Here is an 8,164-nt window from a genome sequence, read left to right as displayed (position 1 = left end):
TATAAAAATGGGCTTAAAAAAAGAAGACACCATATTCATGGGGTTCAGTATTGTGTACTACAAGCAGTGTGCCATATATAAAACACACACATTTCACAGTCAGAAATCTGATCTTTAGACAATAAATGGCTTCATATTCTTCAGCCCAGAAATTGCATTACACATGTACTATATGCATAATTCATATTCATGTAAAGACCTATAAAGCTTGATATGTCTTGATTCACAGACTCACTGGAATACAGCTTTGGAAAAGGCAACCAAAAAGAAAACCAGATACAGGGCATTGAAAATCTTAAAGGGAAGGATCAATTTAGACTTACAGACAAGCAATAAAATAACAAAAATAGACACAAATAGGTTTACCATACTTGTTATAATAAATACATCTGTTGCCCATTTGTACGGTTATCAGAACACATGTACCTTCCCTACCCCCATCTTCTCAAGGTCATAACACCTGACACCCAACTCCTGAAGTGTTTCCTCCCATGTGGAGATGTAGTGACAGCTGTACTAATCAGCATGGTGTTCGGGTCTTTTCCTGGTGCAGCAGAGTTAGCAGCAAGGGGGAGGAGTGTGGAATCTCCCTGTGCACTGCAAGCAGTTCCCTGCCGCATTAGAATTCTGGGCAGAGATACTGGCCTGTATGCTAAATCAATCTGCAGAACGGAGAAAGAGGGAAACCCCAGGGAACAGCAACAGATATATATCAGTATAGAATGACCTAGGGACAATGATTAACCCATTCTTTATTCATCTAATGAGCAGCACCATTGCCTCCAAGGTTTACCAGCTGCAGACTATTGCACCATTACCTCCACAGAGCATTATTCCTGCATATCAATTACTTTAATATCTATAAATCATTATTTAATATTCAACGGGCATTGCTACAGCATGTCAGCACCTGGGTCTCCCGTACTGTAATTCATTTCTTTTTTTCTCAAGGGCTAGTGTGTGACAGGTGTTAGATGGATAGTTGGATCATTGCAGGTCACAGCTGTTATTGATCAGACTCTATCAGAATTAATATTGATGTAGCTGAGACTCAACAGCTTGCTTTATCCCAAGGATTAGTGAGATACCCTTTCTGCAATAGAAATGGTTTTCTGTTAAAAATAAGGGAATTTACAGTTCACAGTTAATTATTTTTATGGAGAAATTCTGGGCAAACTGGTTATAATAGTGATGGTAAAAGATAAATTAGATTTCTGAGGCAACAAAATGGTGTATCATAGAAATCTTTTTTGAAAGATTTGGACTTTTTTAGGATTTGTTTGTAATATATACAGAATATAGGTTATAGAATTTTTGTTTACGTTGCACGGAAAGGGAACGTTAAAGGGGAACTGTTGTGAAAATGAAAATGTAATATTAGCTCCATCATACTGAAATAAGAAACTAAATACAATCAACCAAAAATTCTGTACAGTTTCTGAAATAATCAAGTTTATCTTCATTTTTCCACTCTTAGCATCTGTTTCTCCTCATTCTGTCTTCATTCAAGAGTTGGGTGTCAGATGAATGATTCAATTTATCTTATAGGGGGGGCTCGTTTTGCCTAGAATATGTATTAGAGCTTCTTTCTTCAGTACGAGGAACCTTATATTAAATTCTCATTTTCGCAATAGTTCCCCTTTAATCTGGCCATACCATAAAGATCTGCTCATTTGGCAGGGGTCATCAAATGAGCACATATTTATCCAATTTGACAATCTACATGCTAGGCCAAATTGAGCTGATCCATTTGTTTGGCCCTTAGGTCAAAAAAATCATAACAGAGGCCTATGAGGCCCATCGAGAAAGAACTTTAGAAAAGTGCAAATGTGTCCATATATGACCAGCATTAGGTTTATCTCCAATGGTAATGGCAGACAGGGTGATTTCAATTGTCTTCTTGATTACCAAGCGTTGAAGCATTGGTACAGGAGTACAAACCACTTGAAATCACCTCCACCATCCGTCATTATTAAAGCCTCTGGTATAAGCATCCATCACTTGACAGCACTGCTCACTTAAAGGTGATTCTCAATAAAAACCAATGGGGGTAGCATACAGTGGCTCTCCAGTGTTGAACACTTGTGACAAAAGCTTGAAGGTGTCCTGTGTGCTATTACCCTGAAAATATTTAAACCAGTAAAATATTTACTGGTTTATAAAGGCATATTGAAAGGGCAGGTGTGGCCAACAGCACAGCATGGTGAAACGAAGAGGCTCCTGACTTACCTCACCCAAAGACCTCACCTCATCCCAACCATCGGAAAACACTGCAAACCTAAGGAACAAAACCAGAAAAAGAAATAAGAACTGTGAGTTCTTATTCTTTAATTAGATTTGGAGCACTTAATGAAACAATTCCTGACATCCGCAGAATGCTGCCAAGGTGCACCAGAAACCCAACAAGTGCTTCAGACAATGGCAATACTTAAAGGTTTTACCAACTAAACAGGACTTCTTGTAATGCAAGTTTTAAAACAAACTGTGCAGGATAAGGTGACAGAGCTAATTCTGGGCAGTGTCATTCTGTGGCTACTAAAGCAAATAAAGTTCTGTCTTGCATAAAAAAGGGCATTAACTCAAGGGATGAAAACATAATTATGCCTCTTTATAGGTCCCTGGTAAGGCCTCATCTGGAGTATGCAGTTCAGTTTTGGACTCCAGTCCTTAAGAGGGATATAAATGAGCTGGAGAGAGTGCAGAGACGTGCAACTAAATTGGTTAGAGGGACGGAAGACTTAAATTATGAGGGTAGACTGTCAAGGTTGGGGTTGTTTTCTCTGGAAAAAAGGCGCTTGCGAGGGGACATGATTACACTTTACAAGTACATTAGAGGACATTATAGACAAATGGCAGGGGACCTTTTTACCCATAAAGTGGATCACCGTACCAGAGGCCACCCCTTTAGACTAGAAGAAAAGAACTTTCATTTGAAGCAACGTAGAGGGTTCTTCACAGTCAGGACAGTGAGGTTGTGGAATGCACTGCCGGGTGATGTTGTGATGGCTGATTCAGTTAATGCCTTTAAGAATGGCTTGGATGATTTTTTGGACAGACATAATATTAAAGGCTATTGTGATACTAAACTCTATAGTTAATATAGGTATGGGTATATAGAATTTTAATTAAAAGTAGGGAGGGGTGTGTGTAGGGATGCTGGGTTTTCATTTGGAGGGGTTGAACTTGGTGGACTTTGTCTTTTTTCAACCCAATTTAACTATGTAACTATGTAACTATGTAACTATGTAGAGTTAGGACTAGAACTGCCATCGCTCTACTTTCATAGTCTTTCATAATCCAAAACCAGACAATAAGTAGTTAAAACACAGTGGAAGCCACCATAAACACCACCAATACGCAGAGAAAAATGCTTTATGCTTTGCAGAAAAGGCTAGATGACACAGACAATAGAGGTAGGAGATGCAACCTACTGTACCTAACAAACAGAAGGCCCTAGCCTGCAGGCCACAATCACTAAACTCCTGGAAAAATCCAAAACAAACACAATCGACATAGAAAAGGTCCATAGGCATGAAAGTCTAAAGCTCTCCCATCAGAGAAACCCATATATATTACCATATATGCTGTTTAACTAGATTCCCTGCGAAAGATGAAATACTGAAAAAGGTGAGAAAAATGCTCACCACAACATACCAAGATGCAAATATATTAGTGCTACAGGATCTTTTGTGGGCCACGCTTTAATAAAGGAGACTTTTAGCCTACAAAGGAGGCCCCTTTTAGTCATTAAGAAGACATGCCTACATATATACATACATACATACATACATACATACATACATGTATACATGCATACAAAACATACACTCACAGGACCGGAAGACTTAACCTGCATTTCTTGAAGGAGCTCAAATCACCGACATCGACCTTAATGATTGCATAAAGTTTCTGCAGACTCAGCAAATTTCTGATTTGGTCCTAGACCAAAGCTAAAAGCAGAAAGGAAGAAAAACAAAACCACTCCAGTCAAGGAAAAACCCAAAGAGGAATAAGTATACAAAGTCAAAAGGGGCCTTAGATGATTCTAAATGCATCCCATTTTCTCCATACAAAACATCATGTACTAATCTGTCATGGTTCATAAGGAGTTAAATCAAGTTTATGGTAATAATTGGTTTGTAGTTCTCACTAACAGCTCAAGGACCTCTCATCTACAACAACACTATTCAACATGAGTGCTATTAATCTGATTTCTTTAAATGTTGATGGCTTAAATATTCCAGAAAAAGACATACAGTAAGTTGCTCAATGCAATGTCTAGAAACAAAGCAGATATTGTTTCAAGAGTGAATTTGCACCTCTTTCTATATCCCATATTGTATTATAATAATAATCCTGTACACAAGGAGTGGTAATAAGCTTTAACATAAAGGCTGATTCCCACCATCTTAACACGCTTTAAGACACTGAAGGGAGAAACATTTTCCTTAAGGGTCTACTATACCATACTAAATGCACCATCAGTTGTGTTTACCTCCCTAACAAAAACCAGCCATCCTTTTAGTGAAGACTGCATTATCAGAGATAGAGATAATATGTGTATCTTAATTGGAGATATACATATATGTACAGTATATACTGTATATAGTAACACTATAATATATAAAATTATCTACCAAACCTAAATCTGACTAGAGGTGGAAGCATGAATCCATATTAGATGACTGGCAGTGTAAAACTGAACTACTGTATGTGCAGCACTCTCAACCTACAACAAATCCTAGCAAAATGGCAGGCACAATCGCATCAAGGGTCATATAAAAAACAAAAAGTTGACAAAACCAAACAAGAGACCAGACCCCAAGACACTTAAAATGGCTTACAAAGCTTAAATTAAAATAACTTTTTAAACCTTAATGTCAAACACATTGTTACCAAGATCAAACAAGAATATGAACCCCAGTATCAAGGTATCAAAGTAGTGACAAGCAAATATAAAGTTGCAGCCTTTGCAGATGATTTATCATTGATAAACCAACCTTTGACTACACTCCCATACCTGATAAAAGAACATAAGGAATATAGAATGCTTTTTTAATTGCAAAATAAATATGGTCAAATATGAAGCACTCCCTCTCTGTTTAACAGTGGAGTTAAACAATCATTTAATCACAAACTTCCCCTGGCTACCAAAATGTATCAAATACCTGGGGTTCTGTCTGACCAGTGACCACGACTTACTATAAGACTTCAATTAAAGTGGACCCGTCACCCACAAAAAGTATTCCAAATCCTATTTTATCATGTTAGTCAAGCAAAATGAACTTTAATTACATTGTATATATTATTTAAAACTTGTTTACATCAGTGTGGGAACTCATAATTATAGCAAGCAGGCAGGAGCCATTTTGCGGACACTGTTATAAAGACAAGCCTTGCATCATCTCAGAATCTTGTTTGTGCACCAGAATGGGGGACCTGATGTCCATCCCCTTGCCCTGGCTAACAATCAAATGTTTAAGAGAACTGGGGGAATATGGGGAAAGCAGTGACATCTAGGAAGTGCTAAATGGAAAGTGAAAGTAATTGCTTGTCCCGCCTCTATGCCTAGGCATAGAGATGGGGCAGGCAATATTTGATTGACAGCTGAGATTTTTAAACGAGTTTACAAAAGCTATGAATGCTTTAATAAAAAAAAGAATTTGGATTTCATGTTTAATTTGAAAAGGACTTTTATTATACAGATTTTTATGTCTGGGTGACAGGTCCACTTTAAAACCTTGCAGTACTAAATGTGGTTAGGGAGGGTTAACATGATAAAGATGTCAATCCTACCAAAATTTTTATATCTCTTTCAGATTGTGCCTATCCTTCTCCACCCAAACTGTTTAAAGTATTAAAGGACATATTATATCACTATATTTGGAAAGCCATGAAAAGTGGATGTAATAAAAAAAATTATGCACAAAAGGAAACTAACAGGTGGCTTGGCATACCCAGTGTTTGAAGCATGCGATTATTTTAGCATGATTAATCAAACATAACAACATGGGTTCCCCAGTCCACTGGAAAATACACTCATTGGTATGGGAAGAGAACTGTAAAGAGCTATAGAGAAAAGAACTGTACTGAAAGACCGGGACCTCCATATTTAACCTAACTCTACCCTGTCCACATGGTCCTCCTCAAACCATATACAGTATTAGGCTTGGCCAATTACCCCGCCACATTATTCCCAGTTATTAACAAAAATTATACTTACCCAGTGTAGAGGACACAGGATACTCTTCAGCCTTTGCGATACAGAATCCACAGTTCAGATACATTCTCCCTGCAACAAAAAATCAAATACCTGTAATAATCCAGAATAAATAAAAATGGTCCACTAATGACAGGTCTCAAAACCACCAGATATCTCACCTGATATTCACTGAATCTGAAAGGGATAGCGATATGTGGACAAGATTTGAAAGTTTGTGTGCAACCCAGACCAGACTCCCATATGTACATACTGTTAAGTGACCACAAATATTAATCAATGCCTGTGTTCACAACACAATGGGAAGCTGAGTTACAGATATGTACAGTATACCCAAGCTGAACTGGGACAAAAGTTTCAGAACTACTGTCAAATACTCAACTAAAAATAAACATCAGGAATACTATTAGGGTGGTAAAGGACCTCTTTGATGTCAAACAAAATTTGTTGCAGATGCGGCTTAGAAAGAAGCACTCTTGCATATATGGCTTATGTTCCCTTTACTAGAAATATATTGGGCTTCAGTATTAGCAGACTGTATAGAAACTACAGGTGTACAGATACCTAAAACCCCTCTACAATCTTGCTCAATCACCAAATCAAAACCGTCTAAAAACTAACATACTGATCTCTTATACCGATTCAATGGAGGAGCACAACTGTTGAGCATTGTTCTAAGTCTCATTGTTCATGGTTCCCTTTTGGCAGTTACATCCGCTCAAAAAAGAGCAGCCGATAAGTTCCGTAGGGAGGTACCTAAATATCAGGTTGGGGACTTGGTTTGGTTATCCACAGTGAATAGCAATCTTAAAATTTCATATCTTAAGCAGGGGCCAGGTTTATTGGTCCATATCCTATTGTGGATATGGACTGTCTGTCTCAAGTTACCTGAAATGTTTAAGTTATCTAACCTATTTCATGTCTCTTTGTTAAAACCAGCTGTACAGGTGCATCAGCAATCATTTACTCCTCCAGTGTTGGTTAAGGGTCTGGCTGAATCTGATGTCAGGGCTGACCACCTTAGGAGACAGTTAGAGATGTCGCGAACTGTTCGCCGGCGAACTTGTTCGCGCGAACATCGGGTGTTCGCGCTCGCCGGAAGTTCGCGAACGTCGCGCGACGTTCGCCATTTTGGGTTCGCCATTGTTGGCGCTTTTTTTTGCCCTCTCACCCCAGACCAGCAGGTACATGGCAGCCAATCAGGAAGCTCTCCCCTGGACCACTCCCCTTCCCTATAAAAACCGAAGCCCTGCAGCGTTTTTTCACTCTGCCTGTGTGTGCTGAAGAGATAGTGTAGGGAGAGAGCTGCTGCCTGTTAGTGATTTCAGGGACAGTTGAAAGTTTGCTGGCTAGTAATCGTTTTGATACTGCTCTGTTATTGGAGGGACAGAAGTCTGCAGGGGTTTGAGGGACATTTTAGCTTAGGTAGCTTTGCTGGCTAGTAATCTACCTTCTACTGCAGTGCTCTGTATGTAGCTGCAGTGGGCAGCTGTCCTGCTTCTGATCTCATCTGCTGACTGCTGCAATAACAGTAGTCCTTGTAAGGACTGCTTTTATTTATTTTTTTGTTGTTTTACTACTACTACTACTACTACTATAAGAGCCCAGTGCTATTAGTCTAGCAGTGTTGGGGAGTGGGACTGGTGTGCTAATCTGCTGCTCCTAGTAGTTCAGCAGCACCAACTTTAATTTTTTTTTTTAATATTCATTTTTTTTTATTTTACTTTTTTTTATTTTACTACCGCTGTAGTAGTGTATAAGTTGACCTTTTAGGCATTATTTGCCCTGTAGGCATTATTTGCACACTGTTTTCTTCAACCCGCCATCTAGCTGTGTGACCTTGTTCACATTCTGTCTAAATATCCATAATATTACCGTCTCCAGAAAAAACACCGGAGTGACTTTTTTCAAGCAGCATTCATATATTTTACGTAATCCGTATCC

General features: G+C 38.7%; 1 long non-coding RNA gene across 1 annotated transcript; it reads right to left on the bottom strand.

Annotated features, from left to right (window-relative positions):
• Window positions 1–1,017: 1,017 nt before the first annotated feature.
• Window positions 1,018–6,246, bottom strand: LOC121400345. The gene is made up of 3 exons (XR_005965683.1): window positions 6,224–6,246; window positions 2,230–2,278; window positions 1,018–1,093 (listed from the first exon to the last, which is right to left on the bottom strand). It is a non-coding gene; the product is annotated as an uncharacterized LOC121400345 (long non-coding RNA).
• Window positions 6,247–8,164: the final 1,918 nt, after the last annotated feature.

Source organism: Xenopus laevis, chromosome 2S, assembly GCF_017654675.1.
Source record: "Xenopus laevis strain J_2021 chromosome 2S, Xenopus_laevis_v10.1, whole genome shotgun sequence".
Taxonomy (NCBI): Eukaryota; Metazoa; Chordata; class Amphibia; order Anura; family Pipidae; genus Xenopus; species Xenopus laevis.
This window is presented reverse-complemented; position numbering and strand designations above follow the sequence as displayed.